General features: G+C 41.1%; 1 long non-coding RNA gene across 1 annotated transcript; it reads right to left on the bottom strand.

The window, feature by feature from the left end:
• Window positions 1-5,290: 5,290 nt before the first annotated feature.
• LOC126994518 (uncharacterized) lies at window positions 5,291-9,254 on the bottom strand. The gene is made up of 3 exons (XR_007749237.1): window positions 8,763-9,254; window positions 8,307-8,432; window positions 5,291-5,555 (listed from the first exon to the last, which is right to left on the bottom strand). It is a non-coding gene; the product is annotated as an uncharacterized LOC126994518 (long non-coding RNA).
• Between the last annotated feature and the right edge of the window lie 2,196 nt (window positions 9,255-11,450).

The following is an 11,450-nucleotide window of genomic DNA, read 5'->3' as shown; positions in this document are numbered from 1 at the left end:
GTTCAAAGATAAGTAAAAATTGCCGTAGAAATTCAAAGATAAGTAAAAATTGCCGTAGAAATTCAAAGATAAGTAAAAATTGCCGTAGAAATTCAAGAAGTAAAAATGGAAAGACTGAGTGGCGGGAATGTGATTATTGAAGATCCTTAAGACATGACTGAGCAAAACAAAAAGTTCCAGCAAGTTTTTACAATAGAATCAAATTTCAAGTAACCGCACCACCACAACCACACTGATGATTTTTCAGTACCGCGCCACCTCTGGCAGACAGTTATACGAGCCTGTTTGCAGATGATGCAAAATTGCTAAGACATATTAGAAACAGTAAAGACTGTGATATTCTCTAAGATGACCTCAACAAGATTTGGAAATGAAGTATTGAATGGGAGATGAAATTCAATGTGAAGAAATGTCATGTAATGGAAATGGGAAAGAGTGAAGGGAGACCAAAATGGACATATAAAATAGGAAATGGAGAAATATTAACCCGGCAGCTTCGGTGGACCACGTTTGGGGCTCGACTCAAAACCCCTAATTCCAGCTAATTGTAGGTGGTGGAAGCATAGTGCACCCACCATGCATGGTCATTGTGGTGGGTGAGTGATCTTGAGGTGGGCTTATTTGTCATAGGTTGTGTTGTAAGGTCATGGCAGACTGAATTAGCTACCCATACAGTAATCACTTGTTAAACTCTCTAAAGTAAACAAGCGACTCTCGGCTAGATGCCCCGCGTCACGACTGCTTGTTTTGTAACAAACACTGCCCATAACAATGGAGGAAAAGTAAATATTTTTAACGGCTTTATGGTCATGAGAGGAGTACTCTGATGTATGTTCCATGCTCTTTTTTTAGTCTCAAAATGCAGTGTAATGTTGCCTTTTCTCGGCCACCTCTCGGCTTTCCCATAGCCGAAGCCCACGGGCTAAAGAGAGTTCAAGAAGAGAGAGATCTGGGAGTGACAATACAAGATAATCAACAGCCTGAAAGTCATGTAAATCGGATATTCAGTGATACGTATAATATGGTGAGAAATATAGGATTAGCATTCCACTACATGGATAAGGATATGAAGAAAAAGTTAGTAACCACTATGATTAGGCCAAAATTGGAATATGCGGAGGCAGTGTGGTCTCCCATAAGAAACACAAAAAAACTAGAAAGAATACAAAGAATGGCAACAAATATGGTTCCAGGGCTGCAGAGATTGACGACATATAAGGAAAGACTAAAGGAAATGGACCTACCAACACTAGACCAAAGAGGAAAGGGGAGACCTAACACTAATTTATAAATTATTGAGCAAAATGGAAGAAGTAGATAATGAGGAGTTACTACTAAAAGAAGGAATAAACACCAGGAACACAAGAGGACACAGTAAAAAATTTAGGAGGAAGATGTTTGGGAGACATAAAGAAAAATAGCTTACCGCAAAGAAATATAGATGTTTGGAAAAGACTAAGTGAGGATGTAGTATCGGCAAAGAGTGTGCAAAGCTTTAAGGATAAGTTAGACAAATGCAGATACGGAGACGGGACCACACGAGCGTAAGCCCAGGCCCTGTAAAGCCACAACTAGGTAAATACACATAATAACAGCCAATGTCTCCCCTAAAACCAAAGGTTGGAATGAGGCAAGATATAACACTATGCTGGAAGACACAATACGGGCACTGACAGATGAAATAAAAAATAATAAAAAGGTATTATTAACAGGAGACTTAAATTGCAGATAAATGAAATGGGAAAATTAGACAAGAGAGGGTGGTGGAAATACCTGGGGAAGTAGACTATTGAGGCTGGCAACAGATAACCTGGTGATGCAGTGGGTGCAAGGAGAAACAAGGCTGAGAGGGGATCACCAACCATCAAGACTTGACCTAATTTTCACAAAAAACGTGGAGTTGGATGAAGGAGTCAGTCACGAGTGCCCCTTAGGAAAGAGTGACCATGAACTATTGGATAAGAAAACTTTGGAAGGATGTGAATATTGAGATGAGGCTTATAAGGAAAAAAGGAAAAACTACGTTAAGGCAGATTACGTTGGACTCAAGACTTTCTTCACTGGGGTAGACTGGAGTGATATGAAGAGGAGTACATACTGATATTCAAGAGAAATATGACTTTTATGAATATTTACAACAGAGGAACAGAGATATATGTTCCATACTACACAGTAAAAACTAAAAGAGAGAAAACATGGTTTGGATGGAGGTGTGGAACAGCAAGAAGAAATATCAATAAGGCAAGGAGGAATTTAAAGAAAAGACCAAATAAGAACAATAGGGACAAATATAAAAAGCAAGAAATGATTATGTGAAAATAAGGAGAGAGGAGGAAGCTAAATTTGAAAGAAGAATAGTTTCATATGTAAAGAAGAACCAAAAATGTTTCATAAATTAGTAAACGGGAAGTTAAAAAGAAATGAAGGAGTGGAAAGGCTAAAAGAAAAAAATGTATTCTACGAAACAGACAAAGAAATTGCAGAAATATTAAATAAAAAAATTCATAAAGTGTTTACGAAAGAAACCGACTTTGACTGGGGCTCGGAAATTGCAATGAAGGGAAATTAAATCTTGTAAAGGTTGAGAAAGGGGAACTGTTGCACCTGATGAAAACCTTAGAGGCAAGGAAAGCTACGGGACCGGATGACATCTCCGGTCAAGTGCTAAAAGAGTGTAGAAATGAATTACTGGAGCCACTTCATGACATAATAACATGTTCTATGAGTACAGGAAAAGTGCCCTTAGAGTGGAAGAGAGCGAACATTGTACCAATTTATAAAAGTGGAGATAAAACTGAACCACTAAATTATAGGCCAGTCTCTTTAACAAGTGTAATGTGCAAGATTTGTGAAAGTATAATAAAAAACAATGGGCTGATCATTTAGAAAAGGAAAACATGATAAATGAAGGACAGTTTGGATTTAGAAAAGGGAAATCGTGTGTCACCAACTTACTGTGTTTCTACTCAGGAGCAACAGACAGGGTGCAAGAAAGAGAAGGGTGGGCTGATTGTGTGTATCTCAATTTGAAAAAAGATTTTGACAAGGTTATGCACAAAAGGTTAACCTGGAAACTACAGCAGTGGGGAGGAATGGGCGGAAAGGTTATAGAGTGGATGAAGGATTACTTCACAGGAAGAGAAATGAGGACGGTGATTAGAGAAGAGAAATCAAATTGGAGGAGAGTAGAGAGTGGAGTTCCTCAAGGCTCAGTTCTGGCACCAATAATGTTCATGATATATATAAATGATATGCCCATGGGTATAAAAAGTTGTATGAGCCTTTTTGCAGACGATGCAAAGTTAATGAGAAAAGTGAGGACGGAGGAAGACTGTGAGGAGCTGCAAAAAGACTTGGATAGGGTGTACAGATGGAGCCAGTTATGGGAGGTGGAGTTTAATGCAAACAAATGCCATGTTATGGAAATGGGGAAAAGTAAAAAAAGACCGAGGAAAACATACAGGATGGGAGGAGACAACTTAAAGGTGGTACATGAAGGAAAGGATTTGGGAGTAACAATGCAAGACACACTATCCCCAGAAAAGCACATAAACAAGCTGTTTGGAAAAACCAAGATGCAAAATATAACAGGAGCTGCCTTGTATAGGCCAACCGGCCTCTTGCAGACTCCTTACATTCTCAAGTTCATTCCATTTTACAGACAAATAAATGATATAGAATTGCAACTAAAATGGTCCCAGAACTCTGGAATATGACGTATGAAGACAGACTGAGGGAGACGGACTTGACGACACTGGAACAAAGAAGGGAGAGAAGAGATCTGATCACGCTGTATAAGTTGGTAAATAAGTTTGATGAGGTGGATAGGGATGATCTCTTCTCTACTGCCAGAACGCAGGGGCTGAGAGGACATGGAAAGAAACTTAATAAAGGAACCTGTTTGAGTGACTTGAAAAAGTAGGTATAGTTTTCCACATATAAGTGTTAACACATGGAACAGCTTGCAGGAAGAGGTGGTGGAGGCGAGCAGTGTCCACCAAATGAAGGAAAGGCTGGATGAATGTAGACATGGAGACAGGACTACTAGAGCTTAGCTCGGGCCACCTAGACTACAAATAGCTAAATACACACACAGACACACACACATATAAAATGAGAGATGGTGAAATATTAAAGAAAGTAAATGAAGAGAGAGACCTGGGAGTAATAATGCAAGATTATATGGAACCAGGAAGTCATATAAATCGGATCTTCGGTGATACATATAACATGGTGAGAAATATAGGCATAGCATTCCACTACATGGACAAAGAAATGATGAGAAAATTAATAACTACTATGATCAGACCTAAACTAGAATACGCGGAAACAGTGCGGTCTCCACATATGAAGAAACACATAGTAAAACTAGAAAGAATACAGAGGATGGCAACAAAAATGGTTCCAGAACTGGAGGGACTGACATATGAAGAGAGACTAAAGGAAATGGACTTGCCAACACTAGAACAAAGAAGAGAAAGAGGAGACCTAATACAAATATATAGGCTATTGAGTAAAATGGAAGAAGTGGATAGCGAGAAATTGCTACTAAGAGAGGAACCTTCCAGCAGGAATACTAGAGGACACAGTAAAAAGTTGAGGAAGGGAAGATGTTCAAGAGACATAAAGAAATATAGCTTCCCACAAAGAAATATAGAGGTTTGGAACAGATAAGTGAAGAAATAGTATCGGCGAAGAGTGTGCAAAGTTTCAAGGAAAAGTTGGATAATTATAGATACGGAGACGGGACCACACGAGCGTAAGCCCAGGCCCTGTAAAACTACAACTAGGTAAATACAACTAGGTAAATACACACACACACACGCACACACACACACACAGGGCAAAACATTTTTCCTTATCACAGTTTACTGCATGCTGGGGTCACACATTTTGGCAGAAGTCCTTGACCTTACCCTCCTTGACCTTGCCTGCTGCTGCTGCTGATCTCAGGGAGAGAGAGATTTACACAGATATTCAAACCACAAACACACACCTAATGGTCCACACTGGGCGGTCTGCCCTTAAGCCTGCCCTGAGTGAAATTATATTAATCAAATGGCACCAAGACTTTGCATTTCTACTTTAGTGATACTGAGGTGAAGGAAGTGTTGCTCAAGCTTGTTTTTAAGGGAAAGAGAGAGAGAGAGAGAGAGAGAGAGAGAATAAATAGAACAATGAAGAAAAAATATGCAATTGAAATTGAAATGACCCACGATGACCCAGAGAGATGCAGGGGTCAGGCCACAGAAAAAGAGCAAGTTTGGAGCACTACAATGACCCAGAGAGATGCAGGGGTCAGGCCACAGAAAAAGAGCAAGTTTGGAGCACTACAATGACCCAGAGAGATGCAAGGGTCAGGCCACAGAAAAAGAGCAAGTTTGGAGCACTACAATGACCCAGAGAGATGCAAGGGTCAGGCCACTCACCAGCACAGTGGACATCCTCTGGTCCGCCCAGGAGCACCTCATCCCCTGGTCTATGGTGCTGGTGATGAGGGGACCAGCTCACTCCACGCCCAGGCCAGGGAGACGCTGCTCAGCTTCTTCACACAGCTGGGGACACAGGGCACAGAGTTATAATGATAATACTTTCCTCTAGGTTCATGGTACACCAGAAGGGTCACACTGCCATCTTTCTTTATTTCTGTTTAGGTATTTTAATTGTTTATTTTCCAGAGAGAAGGAAAACAAAACTTATCCAGGTTAGGTAACATTAGTTTTGTGAACCTTCCCACCATGGCGGTGTTATGAGTTACAGGAGGCAGGAAAGCTGTGTTACTGATGCCAAGATTCTGAGTTTAAAGAGAAAGAGAGAGAAAAAGTATCCAGGTTGGGTCAAGTTAGTTTTGTGAACCTTCCCACCATGGCAGTGTTATGAGTTACAGGAGGCAGGAAAGCTGTGTTACTGACACCAAAATTCTGAGTTTAAAGAGACAGAGAGAGAAAATGTATCCAGGTAAGGTTACGTTAGTTTTGTGAACCTTCCCATCATGGCAGTTAGATCAGGCAGGGAGGCTTGCAAGGCTGTTTTACTGACGCACAACTTCTCAGAGTTTCAGGAGAGAGAGAGAACGAAACTATCCAGGTTAGGTTAGGTTAGTTTTGTTGTGGCTTTCTGAGGTGGCTGAACTATGCTACACATTTATATACCTGGACTGACTTTTCTTTTTCCTTTTTTTCTTTATGATTATTTTGGGGCAATCACTGTTTCAAGGGAGAAAACAAAACTATCAAGGTTACTTTAGGTTAGTTAGTAACAGTAGTAGTAGTAGAAGTAGCAACAATTACCAAAGACTAGAACCTTATATTCGTTCCTTCAATAATGATGATAATAATGATAACAATAATAATGATATTAATAATAATAATAATAATAATAATAATAATAATAATAATAATAATAATAATGATAATGATGATAGTAATAATAATAATAATGATAATAATAATTGGCATGGCACTTATGACATAACTAAGATTTAACTCATTAGCAATTATTTATTTATCAATTATTACTGTCATTTATTTACCATTACTTTATTAAGTTAGTTTTGTGTGCCTTCTCACATCATGGTGATATTTTGAGGCAGCAGAACTAAACTATACATTTACCACATTTTCTTTTCTTTCTTCTTTATTACTTTATATTTAGTGTAAGCAAGAACAAAAGGTGCCAACAGAGAGACAGGGGAGCCACCAGGAACAAAATAGCATTGCCTGCATCAGGAGACACAGTGCTATCAATGTAACCAGTCTGTCTGCCTTGCCTTCCTGCCTAAACACACCGCCGGGCCGCATATTCCTGAAGTCTCTGCAGGTGTGTGGTTCCTGAGTGAAGACGCTCGGCTGTAACTTGAAAACTAACCACGGGCCATTCTGGAAAATACTTTCATTGTGATTCCCGCTCAACATTACCTGTAATACTTCCTACCTAACCTTACATAGCCTAACCGCCAAGTGGCCACAGACTACCCACATGCTGTCCAGAAGACCACCCATCAATCCAGACTCTAGAAGAAACCGCCCAGTGAATCAAGAGTGAGTTCAAGGGGGCAGCATGAGCCAAGCATAACTGGCGCCACAATAAAAAATTGCCTGCGCCATGACAGCCTTGGGCCGACCACCATCCAGGCCCCTGAAGAAAGCCTACCGGAGTTACAGGCGGAGATGTAAAAAAAAAAAAAATAATAAAAAATAAAAAAAAATAATAATAATAATCTATCCTGCCCTGTTCAAGAGTAGGCGGAACACACCCGTACAGACTTCAGGAATATGCATTCCTGCCACCATCAACTCATATTTACAGGCATTCCAGGCCTCCCGGGGCACAAAACCTCAGGTGGGATTATTCACAAGAGGGTCGCCTAATAATTTTGAGATGCTGACTGCTTATTTCTGGACAAAATATGATGCTGTTTATTATGGAGATAGTATTCATTTCCAGATATCACTATTTGATTGACTTTTCAATGCCTGTTGTACACCCGTCACCTCCCACTGCCTCAACATAGCTGACAGAGAGGTTCACTTTGCTTACTGATTATACTCAGCGCTCACCAAGATCACAAGTGGACAAACCAGAACAAAACCAGGCAAATTAATGTTTTTTGCCGCTGTGCGTGTGTTCCCCCAGTGAGCGTTGGACGCCAGCGACTTATCCAAAATCTCTAGAATCACACCCAAGCTTATTGAGGAAAAAAATGGACAAACCAGAACAAAACCAGGCATATTAATGTTTTCCTGCTGTGTATTGCCCCATGCATGGTGGACACCAGAGCCACTCATATCTACAGGAGGCATTTTTCACAACACCGGCCCGCGTAGTGGGCCACCCCCGCCCTGCACTGTGTATTCCCGCCACCCCTCACTGCCTGCCCAGTATATTTAAACTAACCAAGCCTTACTTTACGTAACCTAGCGAACAGGGGGACTTTGCTCCCTCTCAACCCCCTTCTATTTCTAGGAAGTCCCTTGTTAATGCACTGCATTCAGGCACTAAAAATAATCCATGCTGTAAGCATTAACTTGGCCAGAGGTGGCTGTGCGCGCTTTCCTAAATATTTTGCAGAGTCAGTCTTATTAACTGAATGCTGTTTCAATCATCTGTTTATATATTAAACCTTTTTTTCACTTCCTTCCTTCTCTCTTCATGTAACTTAGTATTGAGCTGTTCATCCTTCCATAGGTGTACCTCAGGACCCCTGGGTAAGGAACACACTGTGGTAACCCAATGTGACAGAGATGAGCACCAAGGCAATGAGTAGCTATGCTCTAGACCCCAAACTTCACCTGTCACAAGCTTACCTCTTTAGTCTTTAATTTGACAGAGATGAGCACTGAGGCAAGGTGTCCCGGAGCGATGGGTGCCTGTACCCCGCACCCCCATAGGCCCCCCAGGGTAACGGAGCTACGCCCTGGAGCAACGAGGACCTGGGGAAGGCACACTGTGGTAACTCCGATGTCACGCCCGTCCTGTTACTACGCAGGATGTGACAAAGATGAGCTCTGAGGCGACGCGCACCAATAGTAGTAGTAGCAGCTATAGCATAAGCCCTAAACTTGACCTTACACTCAAATTTAAGGTCTGCAGGAAGAGGGAAGAGAGAGGAAGAGGAGGAGGAGGAGGAAGGAAGAGAGTACGTAGTAGAAAATTTTACCTAACCCTCACCTAGCACCCATATTTATAGGCCTACCGCTCCACTAGACCGCCCAACTATAAGCTTACCGATGCCCCAAGGTCTCTCCCATAGGCCTACTTACTTTTAAAGGCGGGCGAGGTCAGGAACGTGAAATAAACGTAGATCATTTTGAACGCCGCCCACACGTGCAACTCCCCGCGGCAAAACGTAAACAAACCGAGTCGACGCGTTCTAGCGGCTCCTTTTTTTCTTTTCCCTTGTCTCTTCCTCTTTTCTTTCTTTCTCTTTGCCTTTTCTCTTCCTCTTTTGTCTCCTTATCTTCCTTTCTCTTTCTTTTTTTCATCCTTTTTCTTCTTTTCCTCCGTTCGTATCTCTCTCCTCGTTCTAACGGTTTCCTTTTTCCTTTTTCTTTTGTCTCTTCCTCTTTTCTTTCTTTCTCTTTGCATTTTCTCTTCCTCTTTTGTCTCCTTATCTTCCTTGCTCTTTCTTTTTTCATCCCTTTTCTTCTTTTCCTCCGTTCGTATCTCTCTCTTCGTTCTAGCGGTTCTATTTTTTTCTCTTCTTTCTTCCTTTCTCTCTTTCTCTTTTCTCTTTCTCCTCCTTTCTTTCTGCCTTTCTTCTTCCTTCCTTGCTCTTCTTTTCCTCCGTTCCTATCCCGCTCTTCGTTCTAGCGGTTCATTTTTATATGTATTTTTTTCTCTTAATTATCTTTTATTCTGACTTTTAAGGTTGAATTAAGGAATATCAAGTTAGTTTAAATATAAAGATAATATAATCAGCCCTTAATTATGGCATCGTTTTTCTCTTTTCTCTCTGTCTTTTCCGTTTCTCTTTCCTCTCCTTCTCTCTGTATGTTTCGTTTCCTTCCTTTCTTATCCTTTCTCTCCTCTTTAATTCTTCCCTTCGTATCTTTTCTCTTCTTCCTTTCCCTCTTTTTCTCTTCTTTTATCTCCTCCATTCTGTTTCCTTTTCTCCCTTTCTTTCTCTCCCTTTCTCTTCTCAGAAAAATATTTTTAGAAGAAGTTTAAGAAGTAGTGTAATTCTGTAGATCTCAAAATGTTCCTCCATCATTTGGCTCTTTAGGCTGCTAATATGACGCTCGTAGCTATTTCCAGTTTTCAGATGTATGTAGGCGATGAGAGACAAGTCTCTAACGTGCGAGCCATCCCCACCCGCGGTGATGGTTCGGCCAGGGAGGTGGGTGGAACGGACACTCACAATACTCGCCATAATATTAATATAACTTAAGCTTGATTGGCTAATAAACAAGATTATATCTTCTACAAAACAGTTGTATAAGGACAAAAGTATCCTCTCAATATTTAGAGGGGAAAAAATAAAAGAGCTACAAGAAATATCTCAAAAATTTTGGTATTATGTCTTCCTTCTCTTTTCACAAGCATAATACCTGAATATAAATCAACCAAATTAACCTTTTTATAATCGTTGCAACACCTATCATGTTTAAATTGATATAAATTTAATAAAAATCTAGAAAAAATCCACCGTCCGAATCATCACGACTCTAAAAAGCAAATGTGTGGCCACACTCCTTTTCCAGCACGAGGCTTCACGGGTGATACCAAAAAGACTATCTATAGTCTCCTTGGGTGATACACGGCAACACCTTCGCCGGGCATCGCTGCGTCACCGAAATAATTTACATCTCGCTAATTGGCACGTTTTTGAAGCGAGAGCTTACGATACACCCTGACAATATTACATATGAGATGCAAAAAAACATAAAATAGGACTTGCATCGAAAATAACAGCTCTGAGGGCGTGGCTGTCCCTTTGTGGGCCAAGGCAACAAAGTTTTGGACATTCACACAAAATCTCGCGGCACTCAGTCCCATACACTTTACAATAAGTGCTATGGCCGGACCATCCCACTGTCCGAATTATCACCGCTCTCCCCTACTTATTATAGAGGGAGGTGGTTTGGGAGAGCTAAAAATAGACAAAAGTGTGTGTCTGTTCATGACATTGGCTAGAGCGTAACGGTCTGTCGGGACGAGAGAGAGAGAGAGAGAGAGGGAAGAGAATGAAACGAAAATGAAGGGTTAGTAAGGGAATGGTAGGGAAAGGTTGGGAAAGGAAGGATTGGGAAGAGAAGGGTAGGGAAAGGAAAGGAATGGAAGAGAGGGGTAGAGAAGGGAAGGGTTGGGAACGGAAAGGAAAGGAAAAAAAGGTAAGGAAAGGAGAGGAATGGGAGGGAAGGGATGGGAAAGGAAGGGAAGGGAGGCGCCTCCTCCTGACCTTGGAGGTGTGCCCTTCTTAACCCCAATACAGCTGTCCGTTGCTTTCTCTCTCTCTCTCTCTCTCTCTCTCTCTCTCTCTCTCTCTCTCTCTCTCTCTCTCTCTCTCTCTCTCTCTCTCTCTCTCTCTCTCTTCCAGTTCTTCCTTTCCCTCTCTCGTTATTTATATATTTATTTCCTGTCTCTTCCTTCATATCTCTCTCTCTCTCTCTCTCTCTCTCTCTCTCTCTCTCTCTCTCTCTCTCTCTCTCTCTCTCTCTCTCTCTCTCTCTCTCTCTCTCTCTCTCTCTCTCTCTCTCTCTCTCTCTCTCTCTCTCTCTCTCTCTCTCTCTCGTATAATTTACCTATATATTCTATTCTCCTTTCTTGCTTTTCTTCTTTCCCTTGTTTTCCTTCACGGAGAGAGAGAGAGAGAGTGTTAAGTGTTTACCTCGACCATTTTTAAGAGAAATGTCATCACTTTCTTACCATTGGGACTCGATCTGTTCACGTTGGCCATGTATGTTTCTCTCGTCTTTTCCCTTGACGAATCTTAATAACAATTACAATAA

Source organism: Eriocheir sinensis, unplaced genomic scaffold (assembly GCF_024679095.1).
Source record: "Eriocheir sinensis breed Jianghai 21 unplaced genomic scaffold, ASM2467909v1 Scaffold811, whole genome shotgun sequence".
Taxonomy (NCBI): Eukaryota; Metazoa; Arthropoda; class Malacostraca; order Decapoda; family Varunidae; genus Eriocheir; species Eriocheir sinensis.
The sequence above is the reverse complement of the archived record's forward strand: the minus strand, read 5'-3'. Positions and strand labels throughout refer to the sequence as shown.